Source organism: Solenopsis invicta, chromosome 10 (genome assembly GCF_016802725.1).
Source record: "Solenopsis invicta isolate M01_SB chromosome 10, UNIL_Sinv_3.0, whole genome shotgun sequence".
In the NCBI taxonomy this organism is placed as follows: Eukaryota; Metazoa; Arthropoda; class Insecta; order Hymenoptera; family Formicidae; genus Solenopsis; species Solenopsis invicta.
Genome location: NC_052673.1, coordinates 4,165,940 through 4,177,653, shown reverse-complemented (window position 1 = coordinate 4,177,653; position 11,714 = coordinate 4,165,940).

The window sequence follows — 11,714 nt, the reverse complement described above, 5'->3', positions numbered from 1 at the left end:
ACGCGACAACCGATAGCCCGGTGACGCAACAGCGTCTCGTGCTTGAGGTGGATTATCCAATAATTACCCAAAAAGAGTGCGTTTAATCGCCACGCGGCGGACGCACTCGCGCACTAACATCAATGGCTTTACCTCAGAACCACGATCGTGTCGGCACGGGCAGCTCGTGGCTTTATACGACGCTTAGAGGTAACATTGATGACAACACAGCCTCCTTCTCGATCTTGTGGATCCTCGGCGGCCTCTCACGTCCGGGCTTGTTCCGTCCAGGCCGGGCACACCTTCCGATATTGTACGCCGGTAACGCAAACCGATATCTCTCGTTCGCTTCTAACGAACATGGATTACTGGATCGCATGCAAAAGCCAGAAGAATCACGCTTGATGCGCGATCGAAGGGCGCAACCCCTCCCACAGGGTGCGCGATATCTTTGCGCGTAACTGCGCGGCCTATCAGCGGCCACCTCTATCTAGTTGTGACGTCACGACCGCGCAGTGCCGGGTCTCTGCCGGTGTTGTGTGGTCCCCTTCAGCATCTAATATTCACGTCGTTCTCGCCGTTTTTGCGGACGGCAGCTGCATACTCTCGAGGCGACGATCCCCCGTCGCTATCCTTCAGGATGGCCAGTTGGCATCCGACGGCCCTTGTCCCAGCCATTTGTCCGCTCCAGCCTGTCCATCCTTTGTGCCTCTTGCGAGCCTCTCCTGCGTGGCGCTTATTTGTTGCCACGCTTTGCCCCGTCTTTCTCTCTGTCGACAGTCTCCAGTACGCCGGCCCTGGACGATCGTTTACTTTCCTTCTCGCTGCGATCGACATTCCTCACCGTTACTGCTTTTTCGTTGACGTTTGTCGAAGTGCCCGATTCAACATAAAATTAAGCCACAAATAAATAAAATGAAATAATGGATGTGATGCAGTCCCGCAGAAGATCTCGCTCTCTCGCTTAGTGCCCGGCCCGAACACATGCTCACCCTTGCGCTTCGCGTAGGTAAAAGAACGAAGTGGTGAGGCAGGTAAAATTGCCACGTCACAATCTACATATAATAACTTTTCATCCGATTATGTCATAATATAATTATTTTTGCGATATATTTTGTATTCATTTACACGATCACTTATTTGCTCATATTTATTTATTCATATATATGTGCATACTCATTTGCTCTACTATTTATTTATAAGCACAACGATCACATACAAATTTATGTTGTAGTTACATATTTTCTCTTAGACATAAGTATTCACATGTTCACCTAAGTTTTAATCAACTACTCATATTGTTATTATCCAATGCGTTCACACATACAAAATAAAATACTGTTATGCCCGCTTTTTGGATGAGCTTGAGAAACTGGCCGAAGGAAGATCGATCAATTTAATAAAAGAAGCGCAGCCGGCTTTTGTTCTGCTCTGAGACGCAAAGCTGTCACGAGATATTTAGAACAATTCCGCTACGATTTATTTGTATAATGTTATTAGATTAAAGTTAGCATTCCTTTTTATAAAACAGTATTCTTTTTTTTCGCGTCGCGTGTCTTTGTGTGAGTGAACTTTGTACTCGTTTCGTCGAGTATAACATTTTGGGGGATCGTCGATATTCTGAACACAGATGATTCTGAGCATGGAATAAGGGCGGTCTTATCTCAAAATCAGAAAGGAGTAGAAAAAGTGATCGTTTATTTTAGTAAGGTGTTGAGTAAGTCTGAAAAAAATTATTCTGTAACTCGACGTGAATTATTGGCAATTATAGAGTCAATAAAATCTTTTCATCACTATTGGTATGAACAAAATTTTCTTATAAGAACAGATCATGCTTCTTTAAGTTGGTTACTTTCTTTTAAGGATTGACATTGAGGGACAGTTGGCTCGTTGGTTAGAACATCTTCAAGAATATAATATTATAGTAGAACATCGAAAAGGAAAATTACATGAGAACGCCTTGTCAAGGCGTTCTTGTGCTGAAAGGCTGTAATTATTGTTCTAAAGTTGATTTGAAAGAAAAAAATTTTTTAGCTGAACTAGTAGGACGAATTGTTTTTTGGGGAAAATAATCTTGAAAATTGGAAAAATTTTTTTAAAAAGCGATCCTTCTTTGTCTGTTTTCCTGCTAAGAAAAGAGCTTGAAAGACGACCGACTTGTCAAGAAATTACTTCTGAAGATGAAACTTCTAAAGTTTACTGGTTTATTTGGGATTCTCTCATTATTAAGGATGGAGTGTTGTTTAGAAAATGGGAATCTTCAGATTTGAAACGTCAAATTCTTCAAATAATTGTTCTACAAAGTTAGGTACAGCGTGTTTTGGAGGAAGCTTACGATTCTCCTTCTGGTGGTCATTTTGGTGTAAATAAAACTTTATATAAAATTTGCAAAAGATTTTATTGGGCGACTTGTAAGCAGGATGTAGAATACTAGTGTAGAACTTGTGTTGTTTGCTTATCGAGGAAAAGTCCTTCTGATAAAGGAAAATCAGCTTTCTAAGTTTATAATTCTGATTTACCTTTTGAGAGAATCTAGATGGATATTTTGATTCACAAATGTTTTCAGAATTGGCACGTTTGGTTGAAATAAGGAAAATCGGGATTACTCCTCTTCATCCGTAGTCTAAGTCAAGTGGTCAAGTGGAACGTCAACATCAAACTTTGTTGGATTATTTAGCAAAGTTTATTACAGAAAATCAGAAAAATTGAGATCTGTAAAGCCAATTAAGAATTATCTGTGCACAAAAATAAGCACGTATAGAGACCGGTCCAGCATCGCCTTAACGATATCACAATTGTACGATTAGCTCAGTGTTAGCGTGTTAGGTTGTCGTTCCGAAATCTTAGGTTCGAATCCCACCGGCGCCGATATGCGTTTTCAAAAATTTCTAAAATAATGCATAATTTAATTAGTGAATTAAAATGTTATATGTGAAACAGTGAATACAGATTAAGCTATAGAAATAATAAAATGTGTTAAAGAAAAAACTTTTGCCGTCCGTTGGATGTCCACTAAAAGGTCTGAACCTCCACGGCAAACGTCCATTAATAATCCATGTAACATCCGCCGAGACTTCATAAAGCCTCTATTAATGATTCACGTGACGTCGGTTTGTCATCCACTAAGGTTCCACGAATCTTTTATTAATGATCCACCTAATGTCTAATGGACATCCATTGATAACTTTAATGAATATCCAATGGACGTGCGCAATATGGAACTTTGGATGCCTAGTGGCTGTCCATTGGATGTCCATGGGACGTCCACTGGAAGGTCCGAATCTATACGGTAGACGTCCAGTAAAAGTTCATTGAAAATTTTTGTTCTGTGTAAGTAGTAATTTTCAAATTCAAATGTATGTTATTTCTTTAGAATTTTGAAAATGAAATTCTAAAAACTTTCCTTCCGAAAATGATAAGTGTAAAGAAAAAAATGTTGTTTATCTTTTATTTTCAGTTAATTTGTCGAGACTAAATTGTAGCTACATTATACAAATTCATTTACTAAAATCGACATTAGTATTTATTTATTTTCATATTTATTTTAATTGTGCATCTTACTTTTCCAATTAAAAATATATATTTATAAAACAGAAATATATTATTGATCCATCTCTTTGAATAAAAGTTTTACGTGATTTTGAAACATGCCCTATTGTTGGATTTATTAGGGCCCCATAAAAGTCGCTCAAAAAATGATAAAATTTATTTTATACATTTTTCTCCAAAAAAATAAACATTTGACACATATACTTGAACATTCTTGTGTTATCTGCACTGTAAAACAAGAAATTAACTTTTTTAAATTTTAATATTTATATTTTAGGGAGCTAATTCTTTATTCTACATTGACAGTAACATGGGATTTTTTTAAGATATTTATTTTTTTTAATATTGTAAACGATTAAATCAATACAAATTGTATTTTATGAAATAGTGTACATATAATTTCTTAAAAACGTTTTACCGAAACTATAAAAAATTTTTTACTTATTTTTAACTTTTTATTGCTCTTATATAAGGCGAACACTCAAGTCATCTAATTTTTGTAATTGCATAGATGTGATTGCATAAAAAAAGTTGACTCTGGAAATTTTGACTTTTTATTTACAATCTTCTAGATTATGTTTGTACAGTTATTTTCTCAGTTTTGTTTATTGAAATTTTATTAAGAACTTTGAAGGTGTTAACGTGAAATGAGCGCGGTGTTCTAAGCAAAAGCAAAACGTACAGCCGACATGATTTGCGTTATTGCCTAATTTCATTAATTTACTGTGACAAAGCAACGAACCGAGCATTTCATCCTTTTGACTTTACAATACTGTATTGATGCAACATACACTGAGTGTGTTTACTATTTTTATTTTTTTATTAATTTATTTTTTTCTCTCAACGATTATTTCCATGTGAGCTAAGAAAATTATATGGCAACGTCGCACTAATACAACAATACACATACAGGCTCAAAGCAGCGCTTATGTTTGCCGAACGAAAGCAATAGAAGGTTAAAATAATTATTTACAAAGTATTGAGAATATAATTTCAAAAAAATTATTTTTCAAAAAATGTAATTATTTTATATCTTATATATTTTATATTTTATAAATTATAATGTCTTTTTACAATTTGTTAAAATCTTCTTCAACATACTTACAATCAAATGAAAGATTGAAAGAAATTTTAAGTAATTATGTAATTATTATAACATTTTAAAAATTAATGATTTTGATCAAGTCATTTGTATTTGTAGTCGTGAAAAAAATAAAAAAAAAGAATTAGTTCTTAAATTAGTACCTTAAATACTTTTTGTTATTTTCAATTACTGTTGCACATTAGAATTTTTCATAATTTGAGGGTTCTCATACTTTATTAGTAAACTATTTTTTACGTTTAATGATGCTATTTAACTGTATGCAAGTACGCAATATTTAGAACACTGAACTTGCACAAAATATCTTACTATTTATATTTACTTTTATATGGACCTACGGAATTAGGGAACTTTATTTAATTATTATGTAAGGAATAAAATCAATATTAATTTTATTAACTTTTTATATCTTAAGTAATACATAGAATAAGGAAAAAGGTAAGCAAACAATATTTATAATTGATTTTTGTGTTTAAGACTGTCTGGGGTATAGTCTTAAAATGATTTAAACTATTCATAACACAATGCTATTAACATCTGAAAACATTATTTATAAATATTAGCTAAAGATTAGGTACAAATGAGTGAGGAGCACACGCCAGTGCTGAGCGTCATATAGACTAGAGCACTTATTTGTTAACTTTAATCAGTTCTCTCACAAAAACTATTTTAAAACATTTCAATGCTAATCCCATGTATATACATACATTTATTTGTGATGTAACATTCAAACGATAATAATATTTAGATTTTATATAATATATAGATCGCATAATAATTTAGATTATTAATAATAAATTTATTCAACTCGACATGTTCAAATGTATTTTTTCGTAAAGTTAATCAATGTTTTCTTTTGAAACCGAGTGTTAAGTATAATTATTATATAAAAATTTACAACAGAATTTTCTGCGCAGATTTTATACTGTGTCGGTTATATTCAACCAGTATTACTCTCACTTTTGAAGAAAGTAGTTTTGTAGGTAGAAGATGGCTATATGTATAAATAACACTGTGTAACACGAATGAAATTGCTCTATTACGTCACATTTCAGAGAAAATTAGACTTAGTAATACCAAATAGCATTTTTGGATACTTTTAAGCCAAAATTGTTCAAAAACTTGACCTGTAATAAGACAACTTTATTTACAGATCTGTTTTCAGTGATCTACAATCTATAAAACTCACGTATTGTATTAACTGCTTTATGCAAAATTTACATTTATGAATTAAAAGATAGAAGGATGATAATGATGCGCTTTTCATCACCTACAGATCCTACATGATTACTTTGTCAATTATGAATCTATAGTCAAAATTGTCAAATATAATATGTAATATAAACAATCATTGTTTCAAATAGAATGGCGAAAATAATGCAGTATTTATCAATATTTTTTTCGTAGAGTATAATGATATTATGAGATTTAATTAAAATCAAATTTTTCATATATTGTTTAAACAATCATTGTTCAAACAAATTATATTTGACAATTTTGACCATATATTGATAAACGGAAATTTCAGAAATCATTAGGTGCAGGTGTATTTAAATTGCGTAAGTAGACCATTTTTTAAAACTATAATTATAAATTTTAATTTGTATAAAGCAGTTAATGCAAAACAAGAGTTTTATAGATTTTAGATTGCTAAAAACAAATCCGTAAATAAACTTGCTTTATTAAGTCACATTTTTGAGCCATTCAAGTTCAAAAAATACCTAAAAATGCTACTTTTAAATTTAATTTTCCGAAATACCTATATGCGATACAGCAATTTTGTTTGTAGATTCGTTTTCAATGACAAAAGAATCATTTTATCTAGAATGTGGTCTAAAAAAGAAATTTAAATTTGTAATACATTGTAATAGACATTGTGGAAAACAAATTTGAATATGGACTTTTTTTCTCTTTAATCATTTTTTCATACTTTGTCTCTCATGAGACAATGTATGAAAAAATGAAATACTTAAATATTGAGTTTACAATTACATTTTTGTTTAGAAGTGCACCATCCTTTTTTCTTTTTGTATGTATAGATGTAATGTTGAAAATATAATTGCGTTTTTTTTACATAATTACACAACATAATTACTTCCACTATTTCTAAAACAGAAAATCTAATTCTTGAGAAATCATGTAATTATTGATCTGGCGTAACGTAGAAATATGTTTTTGAAAGCAACTGAAATTATACATACAGACAGTCACGCGATCTTGAATCTTGTACGAAAGAAATAAATTTCGCTACCTAGTTCTAGCATTTCCTTTTTTATCCTTATTGCATGTTGCAATTTACTTTAAATTGATTATATCATCTTTCCGAACAATTAAGAGTTTATTTATGGAGAAAAAATTATTCTAAAAACGTAGTTATTCCAATAAAAAAAAAATAAGTTCAAAAATACAAAAATTTTTTTGATATTTTGTTCTTAAGCTAAATGAATTTGAGAAATGGGAAAATAAAAATACAGTAAATTGTAGATACGTTACGTATTGTGTGTATATGCACGCGTGTGTATATGAGAATGTAAAGTATATTATTCCTGAGAGTGCACCAATCAAAAATTCGTAAAGTGAATTATTTCACAACAAATAATAAAAACTAATACACTAATATATAATATAGTTGTTGGATACATCCACCTATATAAATATAGGTTTAATGATTTAAAAACTTCAATATATGATTGTGCTACTAAATATATTGACAAATTGATATAATTCACTATGATTAATATTAATGGTAAAAAACTGAAACCACAATATCATTAATAGAATATAAAAGCATATAACAGAATAGTTGCGTGTAAATTATCTTTAATTTAATCTTTTTTTTTACTTCTGTGGCTCGATATTAGTACTGCAGATTGTTGCAGACTTTTCTTTGACAGACTAAAGGTAGCGCGTGAGGTGAAGAGTAATGGGAATAGGCTGGCGCTCTTTGTCAAATGCACTCATCTGGCATTATTTTTTTTACTTTAACGCCTCTAATGCAAGATCTCTGAAATACCATGAACACAATTTCTACTCTTTGCACCAAACACGTAAAAATTATATAAATAATTTGCAAACATTTATATCCCTTACACTAAAGCTTCTAGAATCATCCTGCGAGCGTCGTATTGTTCTTTCATTTAATTCACACCACCCTGTTAGTTACTTATTTCATACACACAATGTCTAAAACTTTTATATGGGACACATGTTGTCACAAATCGGCTGCAGAAGCCGATAATTAAACTATAATTTTTTAATCAACTTTTATTTCTTGTATTAAATTATAGCTAACGGGGTGTGTTTTTGTCACTATTTTAATTGTATAAAAAGATTTCGAGATTTGTTAAGCCAATTATTAGAAAAGATATGAATATTTAAAAATAAGCATGTATAAAAACCGGTCCAGCATAGCCTTAAATCCTCGCGCGGTTTAAATACTTAAATTACTTATAGCTCGCTCAGACTTTTGTTCAATGTCAGAATTTTTACATTCAGAACTATTATTGTTAAAATAGTTAAAACAATTAAAATACTAGTTGATATTATATCAGCGTTTAATAAATGTCTTTAGAAAAAGTAAGGTTTTTAAAATCTTATTGTTAAATATAATAGATTTTATTAACAATTATAAATATTAATTTATACATTTTTTTGCAATTATTTTTTTATAGTTTTTCAGACAGAATGAATTCTAAAGATGCTTCCGAGCATCGAAACTATTAAATTGCTTGTCAATTTAATTATTGTTTTAAAAAAAAGGTAAAAAAAGGCGCCAAGTGTGTGTGTGTGTGTGTGTGTGTGCGTGTGTGCGTATCCTTCAAATCTTTATTCTTTTGTACAAAACTCAAGTGATACTATCTTTGCTTCTTTATTAAAAAATTTTCCTATTTTAACGCATGTGATACCTTTTTTAATTTTTATACAAAACCTCAGTGATACTATCTACGTAGTATCATTGAAAAATCTTCTTTTTCTTACCCAAGTGGTATTTACTTAAAAATAAATATCTTAAATTTAATCTAACCTACATGTATTTTTCTAAAAAAATGTATGAAATCTTTAAATTGAGCCAATTATGAAAAAAATATAAGGTACCCGAGCCGAATAAGGCCCAGCACAAAATAAGGCCCACTTTTGAGTTTACTGTTTAAGTAGGCGTTTTATGTCTAAACTGTATGTTTAAAAGATGTGTCATAACATCGGTAAGAAGAAGCTTAGAGCATTAAAACTGACAACCGCGTGTTTCTTCAGTGCTAAATAAACATTGTGACTAGATACATGTTTGTGCCGTTTTTATAAAAATCCGCTAAAATAGATTGTAAGTATTTCAAAAAGTTTATTATACACTACTCAAAAAAAAATAGGGAACACTTTCCAGACACCAAAAATTAGGCTATTTTCAAATGACTGTAACTCGGTGAAAAATCATCGTAGATAAAAAATAAAAAAAGCATTTTGAAGCTTGAAGATCGAGCTTTAACGTTCTACCAGCAGATTTTCAAAATTCTTTTAACTTCCTTGTCTTATGCAGTAAAAAAGCACACCTTGTTTTGTTCGTTAAAATTTCGTATTTTTGACACTTTGCAGATCGACCAACAAACTTTTTTCGAATAATTCAAATAAAATTTCATAAACTACAACATTTTACCTACAAAATGCTTTTTTAAAAATTTCTCTATGATTTTTTTTGACCGAGTTACGCAACTTTGAAGCTAAACCTGCATTTTTTACAAATGATATCCGTACTCCGTGAAAAATCATCGTAGACAAAAAATTAAAAAACCATTTTAAAGCTCGAAGTTTCAGCTTTAACATGTTATCAATAATTTTCAAAAATTTTTTCAATTTCTTAGTACTATGCCCCAAAAAAGATACACTGTTTTTTCCTTGAAATTACGTATTTTTAATAGCCTGTAGCTCAATAAAAAATTTTTTCTTGACAAATCCAATGCAAGTGCCATAAAGAATGACATTTTGTCTATAAAATGCTTTTTAAAAATTTTTTCTACGATTTTTTTTGACCGAGTTACAAGACTTCGAAGAAACACATTTTTTACAGTACATTTTTTTGAAAAATGACGTCTACCGCCGACATTAGCATTACCCAATGTGTACCACGTGGAGGTTGCCGGTCGGATTTTTGCACATCGTGTGTGTGTGTGTGTGTGTGTGTGTGTGTGTGTGTGTGTGTGTGCGTGCGTGCGCGCGTGCGTGTGCGTATGCGTGGGTGTGTATGTGTGTGTATCACAGCAGAGATAAGGACCCCACAGTCACTTCTGCGGTATTTAATGACTCCAAACCCTCTCTGCTGTGTGTGTGTGTATGCGCGCGCGCGCATGAGTGTTCAATAGTGTGTATTTCCTCCTCTCTGATCAATTACTGCTTGCAAGGCTTCTCGCATATTTATACATCTTGCAATACGATCTTGCGGAATGTTATGCCAAATTTTCGTTAAAATTTCTCCCAATTCTTCTAAATTTTGCGGCTGTTCTTCGCGACGCTTTAATCGTCGTTCCATTTTATCCCAAATGTGCTTGATTGGATTTAAGTCCGGGCTATTGGCGAGATGATTTAACAGTCTAGTTGCGTGTCGTTCAAAAAAACGTCGCGTTATATTCGCCGTATGAGGTCGAGCGTTGTCCTGCATGAAAATAAAGTTCCGACAGGTTCAATTTAATTGCAAAACGTGTGGTCGTAGAATATCGTTGATATAACGAACACCCGTCATTGCCGGAGGTGGCAGGATCACTAGATCACTTCGTCTTGTAAGTGATATACACCCCCTCCCCCCATCACCGCCGTTGTAAGATCGTACTGGCATAACGCAACGTCGATCATAGCGTTTATTTCGTCGACGCCAAGAACGATGATTAAGGCGTTGCGAAGAACAGCCACAAAATTTAGAAGAATTGGGAGAAATTTTAACAAAAATTTGGCACAACATTCCGCAAGATCGTATTGCAAGATGTATAAATATGCGAGAACGCTTGCAAGCAGTAATTGATCAGAGAGGAGGAAATACACACTATTGAACACTCATGCGCGCGCGCGCATACACACACACAGCAGAAAGGGTTTGGAGTCATTAAATATCGCAGAAGTCACGAACTGTGGGGTCCTTATCTCTGCTGTGATACACATACGCACACGCACGCGCGCACGCACGCACACACACACACACACGATGTGCAAAAATCCGACCGGCAACCTCCACGTGGTGCACATTGGGTAATGCTAATGTCGGCGGTAGACGTCATTTTTCAAAAAAATGTACTGTAAAAAATGTGTTTCTTCGAAGTCTTGTAACTCGGTCAAAAGAAATCGTAGAAAAAATTTTAAAAAAGCATTTTGTAGACAAAATGTCATACTTTATGGCACTTGCATTGGATTTGTCGAGAAAAAATTTTTTATTGAGCTACAGGCTATTAAAAATACGTAATTTCAAGGAAAAAACAGTGTAACTTTTTTGGGGCATAGTACTAAGAAATTGAAAAAATTTTTGAAAATTATTGATAACATGTTAAAGCTGAAACTTCGAGCTTTAAAATGGTTTTTTAATTTTTTGTCTACGATAATTTTTCACGGAGTACGGATAGCATTTGTAAAAAATGCAGGTTTAGCTTCAAAGTTGCGTAACTCGATTAAAAAAAATCGTAAAGAAATTTAAAAAAAAGCATTTTGTAGGCAAAATGTTGTAGTTTGTGAAGCTTTACTTGAATTATTCGAAAAAAATTTGTTGGTCGAGCTGCAAAGTGTCAAAAATACAAAATTTTAAGGAACAAAACAGGGTGTGCTTTTTTACTGCATAAGACAAGGAAGTTAAAAGAATTTTGAAAATCTGCTGATAGAGCGTTAAAGTTGGATCTTCAAGCTTCAAAATGCTTTTTTTATTTTTTATCTGCGATGATTTTTCACCGAGTTAAAGTCATTTGAAAATAGCCTAATTTTTGGTGTCTGAAAAGTGTTCCCTATTTTTTTTTTGAGTAGTTTATATACATTGTTTTATGATTTATTATGACATATTACAATGTTATTAAACTTTCTAATTATAGACAACATCAAATTTATACATCAATTTCTTAGA